Below are 6926 nucleotides of genomic sequence, written 5' to 3'. Positions count from 1 at the left end.
TGATCTTGTTGCTTTGCAATTAGTTCATCTTGTTGTTCATCTTGTTGTTCATCTTTGCAATTTGTCGCAGATTTCTTTCCCAGGTTCTAGGGTTCTTAGGATTCAGATTGGGGATTTTTCTCCATTTTAGATTTCCAGAAACAATTAAGGTTTTTAATGGGATTTTTAATTAATTACCCCCAATTAACCCCAAATTCAATTTTTAATTTAAACCTAATTTTATTAAATTCCACATCACAATTAATTATTTTTTTTAAAACACACAACAGTGTGTCAGCACAGCCAAAACGTTACACCTCAGCAAATATTAGCCACCTGGCAGCTGTGCCGTTAAGAAAGTTAACGCCGTTAACAAAAAGGACTACTTTGAACAGTTTTTGCAAAAGGTAGGACTTAAGTGAACTTAAAAAAAAAAAGAGGAATCACTTTGAACAAACTCTCTCAAAACAGAGACCAAAATAGGTATTAAACCTAATAATAATAATAATGTAAAAATATTTTTTTAATACTGGAGATTTCACATTCAAAAGAAATAACATAAATTTATTAGATATAATGAACGCAAACTTTATTTTATAAATTTTATTCTATAAGATTAAATAAGATTTAAAGTTTACTTTAATATTAAAATTATCTAAAACATTTTAGATTTATTATTTGTTTATTTAATCGTATGTTAGATTTTATAAATTGGTATAAAAACTACTTTATATATTGATTTTATAAAATTAAATTACTTAAAAAGTATACTTCCTTATATTTACTAAAAATAATTTATCATGTTTTTTCTTCGCTATGATAAGATCTATTAAATTTTATTTTTTTTTCAAACTAAAATATGTCACACTAAAAATCTATCAATTTAAATGAAATTTCTTTTTTAGTTTGTTAGTTGTTTAATTTAATAAGTTCTTAATGATTTACTTTCAAGTTCTTAATAATTAGTTTTCCAATTTTTTCCCTTAAATATTAATTTTTTAAATAATTAAAGATAAAATTATCATTAATCTTAATAATATCAAATAACTAACAGCTTAAACTTTATTATTAAATACTCAATTAATCTATAAATTGTTTATTTGAAATTTGTGGTCTATTTCAGTTTTATCTTTAAAAAGATATATCAAATAAAGGAAAAAAATAATATTTAAATTATTTTAAATCTCAATTCTTAGACGATATAGGATTATTGAAAAAGTTTAAACTATAATTTTCTAAAATCAATATTGGATACAAATATTAAATCACTAATACAGATAAAAAAATATATTTAGATAATTAAAACTAATATAAGATAGTTGGTTGATTAATTATATTCAATCTCAACTAAAAAGAAACGAACAAAAATAATGATAAAGGAACAAAACTCATTAAGAACACGAATGTCTTAATAGAAGATTTCTCTTTTCTAGTTTTTTTCAAATTTTTTTGGATGAATTTAATAGAGTTTGTCCTGTTGTCTTTGCTATTTTGGAGTTTCCTATTCACAGCTTATTTTATCTTTTAAAAACCCTATTTATATAATTCTATTTTTGAGACATGGAAACTAATTTTTATGCAAATTAGTTCAGTGAAATTTTTAAAAGTTAAACTCTTCATCATTAAAGTTTAAAGTTTTGTTCACTTCAGAGGATTTGAAGGAAACTGATTGAATAAATTTATTAAATGGATTTGCAAGAATTTGAAAATAACTTTTTATTGTTGTTTTAGAGATAAGTGAAAGTAAATTTGGAAGTAAATTTTTTTAATCTGTCACCTAAATTAAGTTATATAATAATTTTTACAAACTTTACTTTAAAATCGACTTTCATCTATTTCCAAATCCACTCAAATAAATAATAAAAAAATTATTTTCAAATTTTCTCAAATTCATTCAATCACTCATCCCAAATCCCGTTAAAACAACAAAATATAAGTTTTCTTCATTATTAGTTTATAAAATATATTCTACTTAACCAATTTTTTCTGAAGCATCCTCTAAAATTAAAGCACATGATTTTCTAAAAACAAAGTGTCTTCAACTAGATATTTATACTCCTTGCCCAATTTTCCTTGACCTAATTTAATTTGCAAAAGAATTTTCAAGAAGTTGGGTTTCTCTTAATTCTCTCCATTCCGAATTCTTTAATAATTTTTTTACCATCATTAAATACTTGAATTAATGCATCAAACTAATTATTTTAATGCAATATATTTGTTTCTATTTTCAAAATTAACAATATGAGGTGTAAATTTTAAAGTTTAAGAATAAATTGTTTTCAAAATGTACTTCGAGCTAGTTAAAAAACTAAATTTGATGATAAAAAATGCGATCAAAATTTCAATGTTATGCAAATATTTAAATTTCTATTCTAGTTATTTATAATGTATAAAGTTGACATAATATAAAGAATTAAATATTATTTTGGTTTTTTTTTTCAGTTTTTTTTTTCAATGTGATTGAATTATTTTTTCTATTAAGTTTTAATTTTTGTTAATATTATTTGATTAAGTTCTTTTTTTAACCTGTTTAAATAGTTATGAATAGTATATATCACGTGTTAGTATGTGATTTTTTTATATAATTTTTAACTTTTTAATTTTTTCTATTCACATTTTATATTTATTATTTTTATTAAATTCAATTTCATTTTTTTCAATGGATTTTTTTTAATTGAGATTAAACTTACTTTTATATAAATTTTATATTGATATTTTTATTAAAAATGACATTTTATTAGCTAGTGTTTCTTAATTGAAAATTATAAAAATTAAAAAATAAATAGCAAAAAATAAAAAACATGTGACATATAATGTTCATATGTCATTAAATATTTAATTAAGTTAACAAAAATGACTTAAAATTAGCAAAAATTAGGACTTGATTAAACTAAAAAATAAAAAATAGAACCACATAGAAAAAACTGGTCAAAAAGAGGGACTAAAGTCGTATCTGAACCTAGTATAAAAACTAATATTGGAAATCAAATTGTGAATAAATCAATGGATAATGATATTTAGACAACATTTTTTTGACAATATTTGAACATTGATTACGTGTCAATCTGTGATTGGTCAAAAATTACTCCTCAATAGTGTTTATGATTATTATTATTGATTATGGAGTAATTTTTGACCAATCACATATTGACATGTAATCAATGTTCAAATGTTGTAAGAAAAATGTTGTCTAAATATCATTATCCTAAATCAATTTGAAGTGTTGACTTTCAGAATTTGTTGAGAAAAAAGTTAAAGTATTATGAAAACAATAAAGATTGATATTCTAAACTTTAAATAAATAATATTATGTTGAATTTTAATATAGTATTATGTTTACTTATTGTTCTGGTATGTCGAATAGTTTCACATCGCTTAAGAGTCGAGATCAAAGTAAGTTTTAATGCTCCTTCTTTTTTTCTTTTTCCAACCTCTAAGACGTCTTTTCAGGACAAAACCACAATAGAGCTCAAGGCTCTAAAGCAGACAATACTTTGGATGTGTGGTGATTGACTCTAAAGACGAACCCGAGATGCTTTTTTAGGACAAAACTGTGACGGAACTCCAAGCTCTAAAGCAAACAATACTTCAAATGCGTGGTGATTAACCCTAATGATAAAAGTAAATGAACTTGGGATCGAAACATTTATGTTTTGGTATGCCCAATAATCCCACATTGCTTAAAAGTAAATCCCAAAGACAATTTAAATGTTCATCCCTCCTTCAACCCTCTAAGGCTTCTTTTAAGGCCAAAACCGTGACAAATCTTCATGCTCAAAAGCAGACAATACCTTAGATGTGCGGTAATTGACCTTAATGATGAGAGTCGACGAGCTTGGGATCATAACATTAACATTATGGAGCCAACAACGATGTTCTAAAGATAAATCATCACATTATGGAGCCAACAACGATGTTCTAAAGATAAATCATCAGTTCCCTTAATCCCTTCATTGAGGATGAAGACTTATTCCCCTTAGACCTCAACAAAGGGGGATTATGTTGCGATACGCCCAATAGTCCCACATTGTTTATGAGTTAAGGCCAAATGTAGTTTAAATGTTCTTTCCTTCACAGAACTCTAGGATCCAAAGCAGACAATACCTCATATGTACGGTTATTTACCCTAATGATGACAATTGATGGACCAGGGATCAAAATACTTATTAATAATAACTCGATGATATAACTCAATATAATTACATGACATAACCCATTGTGATGCCCTTTTTCCTGACTTGCGAAAGTGATTATGATTTATATAATTAACAATAAAGTCTTGATGCCAATGAGTAACAACATTAAAAAGATCATGAAAAATACCATAAAGATGTTAAGTATAATTTGTATATAATAATTTTTCATGTTCCTAGACTTCATAACATTTGTCGTAGGAACGAGAACTTTGTTTTAAAGAAAAGTAAATGGTACCTTTGAGAATGATGCATAACTGAGCATCACTTTTCATCTAACATGGAATCTCAATAGAAGCAATACCTGTTACTTTTTTTTTGTAATATGATCAACATATCCTTGACTCTTAAGCCAAAGTTTGATATCTGATGCATAAGTTGTATAATTAATGTCATCTAACTCATCAATAGACAAGTGCATATTGACATAATTAGTATATATGGACCGGTCAGATACATTTATGACAGAAAAGAGATTAGAAGAGACAACTGTTGGAGAAGCCATAGATGAAAAGGAATGAGAGAAACCCTAAAAATCCAAACTTTTTCAATCAAGACAACAAAGCTAGATCTAGAGAGAGGAGGACAGACGAGTCCAATAAAAGTGATCAAAGCAAAAAAATGACAGTCTGCTAACTTTTATCAACGTCTTAAAGTACTTTTAGACTCTAATAGTTACAATCTCAACGAGTTGAAATTGTTAAGCGAAACTAACATAATCATATAATTACATGTCATATATATATTATAAAATATATAATATAAGATAAAATAATATATAGCATAATTTTAATCTCTACTTGAATTTCTTTTACTTACTTTATTCACCAAAATAATTTAAAAGTCTACTACCTCTGATAAACATAAATATCCTGAGATGCTAAGTAAACTATCATCTATCTTATTAGCAACATTTCTAACTTTAGTTAATTCCAAACATTTGAAATTTGAAAAAAAAAAATTAATAGAAAAACTAAAAGAAAAGTGTCAAAATTTTACACGCCGAGTAACATATTTAAAAGTTAAATTTTTATAAACAATGATTGATCTATAAAAAAAAAAATCTTTACTATACCATTTCAAAGAATCAAATTAATAGAAAATAAAATATAGTTCGATTCAAATTTTAAAAGTAAAGTATAATTACAAAAAGATTATTAAAAGGGCAATAGAGTTAGTTCTAACTCGAAATAAAATATAATTTTAAAAAAATAATTTATACCACTTATTTGAAAATTTAATATTTAATTAATCCAAAATAAAATAAAACTTCAACTTGGAAATAATAACGAACTAATAATATAGTTATAGTAATATTTTATAAGTTGTCGTAAAATTCAATCTACCAACTTATTATTATTATTGTTTTGAGGGAAAATCAGAAACATAAAAAAAGTGAGAAAAGTAGAAAAAGGGGAATTATTTGAATTTAAAAAGAAAAGAAACTGAAAATTTTGACATCATTGGCTATTCATTAACGCACTAACACGATCAGTCATCTATCTACTTCTTAACATCATCCCAAACCATCGTACTCAGTTCACACTGCAAAAGTCAATAACAGTTTGATCACATCGACGACGGAGAGCCACACCACGCTCTGCTTCATCTTTTATGGTCCCTCTTCTTCTTTTGTCCTTCTCTGCCAAACTTTATGCTTAATAATCAATCATTCACTGAACACCACTATACAAACAACTTTTTATCACACTATATTCCTAATACACTATATTCCTAATTCAAGTACCATTGCCTTCATGGATATGCATGCTGGTCTATGTGGTATGATTTCATGATAACGATGTAAACAAACATGTATGAGTGGGTTGGTGTGACATGATATTAATTGATAGATATAAACATGAGTAAAATTAATCATGAAAGGAGCAAATAAAAAAGTTGATTGACTAAAAAATCTTCCAAATGGAAGAAGGAAGAAAATTAAAATTAATATTAACTTTTGTTGTTCAAATGAGTTAGGCAACATTAGTTGTTTTTTATTTATTTATTTATTTTTATTTATTGAACAAAGTGGTTTACTACATACTGGGTTAAAATATGAGTAAGGGAAATTGTAAGTTGATATATACTGTTCTCCCTTCTCTCTTTGCTACATATGTTACGTATTTAATATTTAATATATAATTATAATAATGAAGAACAACTTTTGTTGGAGCTGGTTTTATTCAATGTTCCATTTGGTTTTAAATGTTAAATGGGAAAGTTAAAGTCATTTGATTCGTTATTACGAAGAATGAAGGATAAGAACTATATCTTTTTTTTTTTTTTTTCTAAATAAATGTAATTAGATATAGAAAGATATATACAACATTGTGTGAAAAGATCCAAGTTATCAAAAGAGTGGGTTCTCGTATCTTTGTACTTTTGCAGTTTGGTTTCTTTTGCAAAAAAATAATGAATGGTAGGATGACATATACTTATATTTATTTGACACATATGGATAAAATAGTTCTAAATAGCTATTTTTTTATATATTTAGAAGAAAAAAGAAAGTAAAAAGTAAAAAAATGATAATATTAAATGAATTTAAAAAATTTGTGTCTCAAAGTATATTTTTTTTTTTTGCAAATTGATAGAACATTGCATTGATGTTAAGTAAGAAAACAAGAGTGAAGTTATACTAGGTTTGCAAAATATGATAATCTTTGTTGTTCCACTTTTTCTTTTGTTTTTTTAGTTGATCTGACAAGAATACCTATTTGTGTGTTCTAACATTCCCAATGTCTTGTACAA

This window comes from Vigna radiata, unplaced genomic scaffold (genome assembly GCF_000741045.1).
Source record: "Vigna radiata var. radiata cultivar VC1973A unplaced genomic scaffold, Vradiata_ver6 scaffold_7, whole genome shotgun sequence".
NCBI lineage: Eukaryota > Viridiplantae > Streptophyta > Magnoliopsida > Fabales > Fabaceae > Vigna > Vigna radiata.
The sequence above is the reverse complement of the archived record's forward strand: the minus strand, read 5'-3'. Positions refer to the sequence as shown.